This window comes from Alexandromys fortis, unplaced genomic scaffold, assembly GCF_014885135.2.
Source record: "Alexandromys fortis isolate MF-2015 unplaced genomic scaffold, M_Fortis_MF-2015_v1.1 scaffold_207, whole genome shotgun sequence".
NCBI classification, from domain to species: domain Eukaryota; kingdom Metazoa; phylum Chordata; class Mammalia; order Rodentia; family Cricetidae; genus Alexandromys; species Alexandromys fortis.
The window spans coordinates 2374576-2385014 of record NW_026068106.1 but is presented as its reverse complement, the minus strand read 5'-3'; the positions used below and the strand labels follow the sequence as shown (position 1 = coordinate 2385014).

The window sequence follows — 10439 nt, the reverse complement described above, 5'->3', positions numbered from 1 at the left end:
GTGTGTGTAAGAGAGAGAAAAAGAGAGGGAGAGAGGGTGATGGAGGGGGGAAGATAGATATAGAGAGACTGAGACCCAGAGAGAGAGAGAGAGAGAGAGAGAGAAAGATTATGTTTCTTAAGCATAATTTTAGCCCTTACTGTCTAGTTTACTGTTGGGGATTTATTAAGTGGTCAATTCCCTTTAGATGAATGAAAATTTCTTGCCTGAAGCCCATCTTTGGGCTTCATAATTTTCCCTTTTCGTCCGTTACCTCTATGTCAGAGTGACTTTCCGGCTCCAAAGATCCGAAACTATTAACATCCCAGATGAAACAGAAAATCATAAGTGAGGCTGGGCCTGGCGGCATGGGCCTGTGATTCTAGCTACATGGGAGATTGAAAGCTGGGGGGCAGGAGAAGGGAAGTTATAAAGAAATGGGGAGGTAGGCCAGGAGGTCAGGAGACCTGCGAATTGGGGATGTGGAGGGGTTGTTGCAACCTGAGAAATAGCAGTAGCATTGCCTAAATGGACCCGAGCCTCTTGTGCAGCCCTGATGAATCAAACGGCCCTGAAGTATCACCTGCCTGCATGGCATTTCATTCACTGTAGCCATTTCAGTATTAGCCCGTGCGGAAGACGAATTCCCCTTCACTACAAATCAAGAGAATTCTGTTGACGCCATAGTCTTGCTTAAGTGTAGGAGTGGGAAAGCTAAGGCGGGATTGTTGCACCAAATTCATTTTGCAGAACATAAATTCAGTGATTTTGGGTATCCTTGCCTTCCATTGCTGACTTTGTTATCCTCTGCTTATTATATTTCCACAATATACTCTTGTTCAAGACGAAAGCTTCCCCTCCCCACCAAAAAAAATGGTTTAATTTCCCATAAAATCATTGTCTGTAGGCTGAGTATGTACATTTCTCTTCCATCTGCAATTGGTTTGAGCAAGCACAGCCTCCCTCCAGTTTGCAGACTACAGCCCTAGTTGATAGTGTCTTGTGCTAAAAAGAGCTGATGCCGCGGATGGGGCAAACACACACTTTCCAGACACCGATGACAAACTGCAAACACTCTCTTGTTTGCAGATACTGAACCCGTTTTCTTTCTCTTTCCCCTTTTAATCTTTGATGACATTAGCTGAGAAGCAAAAATGTCATCACCTCTCCTCTTCATTTTGCCTCAAGATCCACAAAGAAGCCTCTTAAATCAGTAGACCTCACATTATCACCTTCATAAAGGCCTGGGAGGCAGGGTTGATTAAAGTCAGGAACTGGGTCAGCCCAGATGGGGAGGTCTGCCTTAGCCATGTAGGTTAGCTCTTCTTAAAATCTGGATTATGATTACACCTGTTGTATATTAAAATTTATCATAATTATCGATTATGTAGCCTCCAAAGGTGGAGAGATGGCATCTCTCCTCATCATTCCTTCCACAATGTCTATTGTGGGCACTGGTACTTGGCAGGCCGTTTGATGAATGAATAAGTGAATACGGTTTTCTATGGGACCACAGGAGGTCCATCAAAGATCTCCCTGCAGAACCAGCAAGCGGCTCAGTTGGCAAACATGCCAGTCTGATGACCCGAGTTTCATCCCTGGAATCCACAGAACAAGCCAGATGTGGTGGCATGCGTCTGTCACTTGAGTGAGTAGAAACAGTTCAGGACAGAGCCACAGTAACCAGAGAGGCGCTACCCCAACAAGGTGAAGGTGAGAACTGACTTCCCCACACCTGCGCTTACACACCAGGCCAGTCTGGTCTATGGAGTGAGTTCTAGGCCAGCCAGGGCTACACAGAGAAACCTTGTCTCGAAAACTCGATAATAATAATAGTTTGAGTAGTAGAGCGCTCTTCTTCAAATCAGTGGAGCGCAGCATTTTTCTCCTGCTTAGAGAAACACTAACAAAACAGAATTGAGACAACAGAGAACACCAGTCAGACTTCTTTGAGCAGCACCCATGATTTTTGGACAAGAGACAGCCTCTCTGACTTCAGTCTCCTCGTCTGGAAAATGGAACCAAAAAATAATTCCTAAATGAAGCAATGTAAATGCACTGCCTGCCACTGGTAATTGCTGAGCCTTGGGCAATTTCATGAAACCAACTGACACCCCCCCCCACCACCACCACCAGGCTCCTTCCTTAGCGTAGGATCTGTTTAATTCAAAGAAGTACAAAGACTGGGCGTGGTTGGGCATGTCTTTAATCCCAGCTTCCAGGAAGAAGCAGGAGGATGTAGAGTTCGAGGTCAGCCTGGTCTACAGAGTGACTTCCGGGACAGCCAGAGCTACACAGAGAAACCCTGCTTGGGGGTGGGGGGAACGAGGAGGGGAGGTACAAAGATATGACAGGAAGTCCTGTACCAGGTTCTGTTCCTTCTTTTTCTTTGCCATTTTCTCTTTGTTATTTTGACAACTTTATTCTGATTCCCAAGCCTAATTTGGAAAAAAAAATTAGGAGTCTGAAAGATGGTTCAGAAGGTAAAAGTATTTTCCACTAAATCCTCTTCACCACACGGGACGACTGTAGGCCCATATTTCTATATGGTGTGCCAGCCAGGCGCTAAAGGAATTGTATAAAAACAATCTTTCAAGTCGAAGATAATTTTATGTGTGCCCTTCGGCATGGCTGCTGGAGATGGCAGCCCTGGTTGTAATGCTCCCATTGGCTGCAAGGTTGCATTAACCTCTCTTAAATCCTGAATTAATCTCCGCTTTCCCGATTTCTTTTTAATAACAAAAATTGGAGAGTTTAATGGAGAATTAGATGGTGAAATATTTCCACTATCCTAACAGATGACCAGAGTTCAGTCGCCTAGACAGACATGGTGGAAGGAGACCCAGCTCCCACAAATCGTTGTCTGACTTTTATACCTGTGACACGGCAGGCGTGCAATCCTCCCCTAAATAAATATGTAAGTATAATAAGAATTTTAAAAACCATGGTGCTGATATTGTTGTCCATGCCACACAGGGTGAAGCAGAGCTTTATGTAACAAGGTTTATGAAAGTGCCCTGAAAGGTGTTTGGCTGAGGCACACAGACAAGTGTTAAACAAGGTGAAGATATTTAGCGAATTTCTGCAAGGCTCTGAAGTGATGTTTTCTGACTGCACGCTTGTCTCCACCTGTCATCAAAACAAAAGCGCAGTGAAACAAAAGTTTTTATTTGTACCATCCTGTGTGTGTGTGTGTGTGTGTGTGTGTGTGTGTGTGTGTGGTCACGTGGGAATGTGTGCCTGTGTTTGCCAATGTGCATGCAGAGGCCGGAGTTCTTTCCTTATTTCTTGAGACAGGATCTCTCCATCAGAATTTAGAGCTCACTGATTGGCTAAGCTGGCTAGCCAATGAGCTCCAGGGATCCACATGGCACTGATTCCCCCCCCCCCCAGCACCGCCACTCCCACTACTGGGTCAGCAGATGCCACCACCCTCATCTTTTCCCATGGGTTCTGGGATCTACTCAAGGCCACCTTCATGCAGCTCCCTTAGCAGCAGATCTATCTCCGTAGCCTTGCATTTTCTATTTTCTTCTTCTTCTCCTTCTCCTTACTTTCCTGTGTTTGTTATTTCTTTAAGGCCAGATCTCATTGGGTATTTTAGGCGAGGCCTGGGACTCAGTGATTTTTCTGGCTTCAGCCTCCCAAGTGTTGAGGTGATAGGCATGAATCACCACAACTCAGTCTCCTGCCAGTCCCCCTCCCTTTTTTTTTATTATGCAGGTCATTAATCTAACAAGGCAGTGACCCTTGACTTTCAGAATCAAAGAGTGGTTTGCAATGGGGTTGGGGCACCCCAGGCAAGTCTACTGTGCAGCAGGAACAGAGCCACCGGCTCCGTGGTTTCTAACCTTCTGCTAAAAAGCCACTTATTTACATCCTTGTCTAGAAGCACTGTGCCTTCCCTGGAATGTGCCCTACTCCCACACAGGGGAAGGTCTGCTAGCTAGTTACTCACTGCAGTGACACCGAATGGAAAAGAAGAAAACAGCGACGAACAGAGATCAAAGTAGAGCGGGGGCTTTCCCGTCCTACGCTTCACGTCAGGCCACGCGAGACCAAAAGCAAGTGACTAACAGTGATTTGTTAAGAGCAAAGGGACTTCTACAAGGATTCCTTGCAAGGTGGAAGGGACCAGGGAAAGGCAAAGGTGCAGTGCTAGACCTCCTTGCCTGCTCATGTAGCAGAAGCTTGAACCCTGAAGGAGGGGCGAAGAAGAACCTTTGTTGCACAGCGAAGGGTCTCTCGCCCTGGCTCTCCTCTCCTGCCAGGTAAAGCTATCTAGAAAAGGAAAGCCTTCATCCTCATGTCTTTACACAAGAGAAGTCTGGGGACTGTCCTTCCTGACCTGCAGACTGCACTCACTGGCCTGGCAAGCCTGGACTAGACTGCTTGCCCTACTTTCGGGCACAGGGATGGATCAAGAAATATGAATTCTTTCTGTACACAGATTAAAGACCCAACTCCATCTCTTTTGGAAGAATAATCCAAGGATTTTTTTTTTTACGGAGTCACATTAAAAGTGATGGTTTATTGGCTCCTGTTGTGTCCTATGTGTTTCATGTAGACGATCTCACTTATTTCTATATTATCTCTTGACAATATATCAATGTATCAACATTATTGGAATATCTTTGTAGATATTCAAATCAAGTAACTCAACAGGTCGGTGCAGAATTGCCAGGATGCCAGTACAGGCTGATTCTGACACCAGATCTGGGGCTCCATCCTGGGCTTCTTGGCGTTAGTGACATTTTAGATTGACATTTGGACAGTTTTGTGTCTGGAGGGACTGTCCTGTGCTTTATAGGATGTCCAGTAGCATCTCTGGCCTCCCTTCATCAGAGGCCAGCAGCAACCCTCCCCATGGTTATAACAATCAAAAATAGTTCCAGACATGGCCAAGTCTCCAAAGGCAAGCAAAACCAACCTTCCTCCCCATTAATGGCCACCACTCTAGGGTGAGGCATGTGCTATGTATTGTTTTCCTGGTATAAGTAAATACACAGGCATTGCTCAGAAGAGGAACTGCCGGAACAAACAACAAAACCCACAGCACTCCACAAGTCTCCAGGGGCGCATGATATTACAATAATGCGAGCCCGCTCTACAGTTATGGATCATTATGTGACTCACTGTCCATGTAGCACAGGGTGATCTAGACTTCACAATTCTCCTGTCTCTGTCTCCTGCGGGCTAGAATTATTGGTGTGACCACTAAGCCTGGCCCCTAGGTGCCTTGGTGCCGTTTCCCCTCATGGCAGCTAAGCCCATTTTGAGAGCTAAACCTCAAGGAACTAAACCACGTCCAAGAAATGAAGGCAGGAGAACTGATGGCCTTTTTTCCTTCTTAACTTGATTGGTTTTGAAATCACCTGGGAGACACAGCTGGGCCTGTCCTTGCCCACAGGGGTTTTGTTGAGGAGAGAAGACCCACCCTGACCATGGGTCATGCCATCCATGCCCTGGGGTCCCAGACTGAATAAAATGGAAAACGAGAGAAAAACGAACTGAACATCAGCATTTATCTCCCACTGCTTCCTGATTGCAGAGCTCTTTGCTCTGCCACCATACCAGCTACCATGGCGAGCCGTTCTCTCAAATTGTGAGCCGAATAAACCCTTCCCTAACTTGTTTTTATTAGTTATTTTGTCTCACCAACAAAAGAAGTAGCTGACACAAGAACGCTCTGTGAAAATCCTATTAATGACTTTCACACTGCAAGGAATTAAGAGAAGTCTTTTGCTAGTACAAACTCCCAAGACAGTATATCACACCTACGTGAGCTCTGGGGAGGCAAAGTCCACAGTTTATGTCTCTATACAGTTCTGGCATTTGCTGGTCTCCAACTCAGGAGCTGTCATGAAATATGATGTCTTATAATAACTCCTGATCATTTGATTAAAATTGCTATACCATCTTCCTGGCTTAAATCTGAATAGTAAAATTCACAGAAAAACTTAATGCCGATATTTATGAAACAGCTGAGAACTGAATGACAAATTGTTCTTCTTTGTCCTTAAAAAAAAGACAGAATGAACTCCCATTTTAATAAAAAGGAATGTTCATTGTCATCATCCCCAGAGCTGGGGACATAACTCAGTTGGGAGAACACTTGCACAGCATTCATAAGGACCTAGGAACAATCTCCAGCACCATATAAACCAGGCACAGTGGTAGCAGGTACCTGGGATCCCAGAACTCACGGTGGCAAAGGGAGGATCAGAAGTTCAGTCATGTCCGGTTATGCAGTGAGTGCTAGGCTAGTAACTTCAAAATTTGTTAAGTGAGCTATATGTATTTCATTGGAAGGAAGGGAGGGGGAGAGAGGAAAGGAGGGGGAAAGGGAAGTAAGAAGGAAGGGCATTGTTATAGGATGGGGTAGAAAGAAAGGGCTACAGGGGAGACTTTTAAATTACTTTTTTCTTTAAATGTTCACTACCATGCCGAGCTGTAATATAAAACCATAGCAGCAATGCTCACGTTCAAAACATCTAAATTAAAAGTAAAATAATTGTAGTTGCTTTTAAAGCCATGATTTGAAAATTAAAAACAAAAACTGAAGATGTTAGGAAGATAAAAAGAAAAATTTCTCATCCATATATTAAGATACAAAGCTTAGCTAAAAAGACTGTCATTTCCTATAAAATTATAAATTTTTACATAAAAACAAAAGAACTTTAATATAAGCCTACTAATAAATAATTTGACTATTAAAATAGCCAGACTCCACTCAGTACTTATTCTGTTATGCACAAATCACATTTAATCTTCCTCCCAAAGCCACGGGGTCCACACCTGTTATTATTCCTATTTTAAACAGATGTCTCTTGAAATTAAAATTACAATCCACATGGTAGAAAGGGAGCTTCAAAGAGGTGAAACAACATGGCCGAGAACACACCTAGACCAGAGTCAAGCCACGGTGGAGTGAAAGAGGGGTTACATTCTGGTTCTGTTGGCTTCTTCCAGTTGCCCCGCCCAACCAAGAACATCAAGGAGAAAAGAGATTTATTTTCACATGATTTAATACATTAGTAGGAATACCAGTTAAAGGGTATTTCTAAGTTATTTTTTCTACATATGCTAGAGCATAAACACCCAAATGAAGGTGGTATGTTTATTGATTTGCATCTTATTTTTTTTTAGATGGTCTCACTGTGTAGTTTGGGTTGAACTTGCTATATAGATCAGGCTGGGCTCAAACTAATAGAAACCCACCTGCTTCTGGCTGTTTTGGACCTAAAATGTCTCCCAGTAGCTACTGTCTAGAAGGTTTGGACTACGGTATTGGAAGTGGTGGGGGAAAGGTTAGTGGGGGGATAACCACAAAAGGCCCTGGTCTTCCCCTCTGCCTCTAATTCCCGACTACTACGAAGTGAGAGCTTGCTCTGCCATGGACTCCCAGCCCTGCTGCTCAGCCCCTTCCGTAAACCCAGATCACCCAGGCCAAGTGGACAGCGACCTCTACGCCTTTCCCAGGGTGTTCCTTCTTGCCTCTAAGTTGCCTTGTTGCTGTCATAAATATGACACAACTTCTGACTAAGCTCAGAGAGAAACACTGCCGTATGTATAACCCTGGTTCTCCAGAAGCCCACGTTGGCCTCGTTCTGCCTTTGTCTCTGCCAACTGCAGGTTTGCAGTCACTGGGGCAATCAGCAAGATGCGCTGCAGCATCTGAAGACAGCTCCAAAGCAGGCGCTCTGGGACTATTCTCAGCAATGACAGCATCACTAGATTTAGTACCCCACTTGCCAAAGGAATGCTTTTGAAGGGGAGAAATATTCACTTGGATGTAGAATAAAGACGTATTTGTTTTAATGCTTAAATAAAGAATTGGACCTCTCGGTTGTCTTTATGTTGAAATGAATAGATAGACTGCTGTAACAATGATATTTCGGATTTTTGATGCAAGGGTCAGGCCATGTAGCAAGCTCTCTGTAGGCACAAAGCAAGTCCTAATATGATGTTTTTGAAATGAAAGCATGCCTCTCCTGTTAGTTTGCAGAGTAATTGAAGATTTCCATTTCTTGAATGAAAAGGGAAACTTGAAACAAACAAAAAATAAAATTAAAATTAAAAAGCACACCATCACCACCCAACAAAACAAAACCCGGACTTGGCTAGCTGGGTGTCACACACCTTTATTCCCAGTACTAGGGAGGCAGAGATAGAGGGAGTTCTGTAAATTCAAGGCCAGTCTGGTCTACTTAGTGAATTGCAGGCTAGCCAGGGATACACAGAAGACCCTGTTTCAGAATGAATAAAATCAGACACACTAAATGTCAGTTCCTCAAATACCTCTTAGAGATTGGGGCTAGAGTTTAGGGGTAGAGTGCTTGCTTGGCATGTGTTAGGATAAGTTTGATCTCCAGCACCAAAAAAAAAAAAAATTAAAAATAAAAAGCTAGAATACTTCTGGTAATGCACACGCTTGTAATTCCAATACTTGGTAAATAGAGATAAAAGGATTAGCTATGTTTGAGGCCAATCTGGGCTACATGAGTCCTTGTCCATCCCCAAAAATGTTTTTTCAAAAAATAGCTCTTGGTTTTCTCAGGGAGCAGGCATCTCAGTGTGTGCTGGAGGATGTCCCTATATTCACAGCCTGGAAGGAAAGAGTTCTTTCCCAAACACAAGTACCTTCCAATGGCAAAGAAATCAGAGGCGCCATGAATCAGTTGTTAGACACAGATAAACTACACACCACACATAACTAGCAGTGCAGGGTGTGTCGACCAGATGCTCAGCATTACTTTAAATGAAAAGACTTATACACCCAAGTTCAACAATAGAAAAGAGACAAAGCCTAGGTTACATTTTTAGATATGTCTTAGACACCTATCCTCCGAGATGCCAGGGATGGAACAGACATGGGAGCAGGCCACGAATAACTTCAACAGAGCAATTGTGGCTAGTACCTTCTACAAGGGCAGTTTCCTCTTAACCACAGGAAAAGCAATCCTCGCTAGTACAGGACTCTAGAACACTAAAGTTTGCCTGTGAAATGCAACGTGCTTGTTGATGCTCTCGCCCTCCATGTTTTCTCAGAAGCTGCCCCTGACTGCACAAGAGCAAATGGTACCTGTGGATTACGACTCTACACACACTACATTATATGTGTTCTGCCCAAAGCACACACGGTTGATAACCCTTATGTATCGGAAATCTCACTCTGTGATTATTCCTTTTGCCCAGTCTCTTCTCATCACATGCCCATGCAAAGCCATTTCTAACCCAGGTCGGGAATATGTGGTACCACTTAAGCCAGACAAAGTGCTCACCGGGATCAAGGGTCCCTCTGGGGACTTACTACTGCTCAGGAAGTTGACACACTTGGTTGCCTCCAGTTCCTGGCGACTAACTGGTCATCCTTCTACTAGGTTCCCAATACTCCATGGTTTGCTGAGTGCTGGATCCCACTTATCCTGTCTAGGGCTCCTCAATCTGCTCTCAAGCGGATACCCTCCTGGGGTGTTGTCCACAACCACCTCCACTGAAAAGACAGCATTCCCATGACTTAGATATTCCCAGCACTGTTCGGCCAACTACCTCTGCAACTTGGTCCTACCAGTCCCTCAGTGCACCATAGCCCCTAAATCAGCAAACCACGGTTTTCAGCACAATTAAGCTCCTTGTAGCTTCTCCTATGAGTACCCTGCTCCATCCTCCTCAAGGAGGAGCTCATGCCTGGCTCACCTTACTCTTTCCGGGGTTCCCCTCCTCGGGCACCCCCTTTCGTCCTCCTCTTCCTCCACTAGGCATTCCCCTCCGGGGTTCCGTTTTCTGCCCTGTGGAGGGCGCCCCAAGGATGCGCACATGACTCCCCCTCCTCTGGATCCTGCCCTCCTACTCTCTGCGTTCATACACCCTCAATTAACCATCGTGACATCTACCCCAAACCCTAGTTTCCCAGGCTCCCATCCCCAAGCTTCTCAAAACCGCAGTTCAGAGTCCTTAGATCCAGCCCTTCAGGGCTCTGCACCCCCCCAACTCTACGGTCTGGACTGTCTATCCTGCATTCTAAAAAAAAAAAAACAAAAAACAAAACAACAACAAAAAACAGTACTGAAACTCCAACATCGGGTCCCAATCCCAGCCCCTGGGGTCGCGACACCTGTCAATGCGGTTCTACATCCTCGCTGCAGAGTCGGGTCAGGCGCTCCCCAAGGTCTCGATTCTGACATCCCTGCCTCTCAAGCCCTGGCAGAGATTCTCCAGCATCGCAGTGGAGACCTGCACCCGCCCGCTCCCTGTCCCCCACCCCACCACCCCACCACCCCACCACCCCGCGACGGAACTCACCAACACCAGGCGCGACCGATCTCCGGCAGCCCAGCCCCGGCAGCCACACTCACGCCTCCGGCTCCGGGAGAGCTCCCTCCGAGCGGCCGCGACCGCGGAGGGTTCTGCACCCGAGAGCGGCGGGGAGGAGGGGACAAGCCGGGCCGGTGACGCCC

The 10439-nt window shown here is 45.7% G+C and overlaps 1 protein-coding gene across 1 annotated transcript in view; it reads right to left on the bottom strand.

The window, feature by feature from the left end:
• Paqr8 (progestin and adipoQ receptor family member 8) overlaps positions 1–10404 on the bottom strand; it is a 47713-nt gene extending 37309 nt beyond the window's left edge. The window contains exon 1 of the mRNA XM_050124105.1: positions 10285–10404. The gene's annotated coding sequence lies outside the window, so the exon portion shown is untranslated. The remainder of the gene's footprint in view (positions 1–10284) is intronic.
• Between the last annotated feature and the right edge of the window lie 35 nt (positions 10405–10439).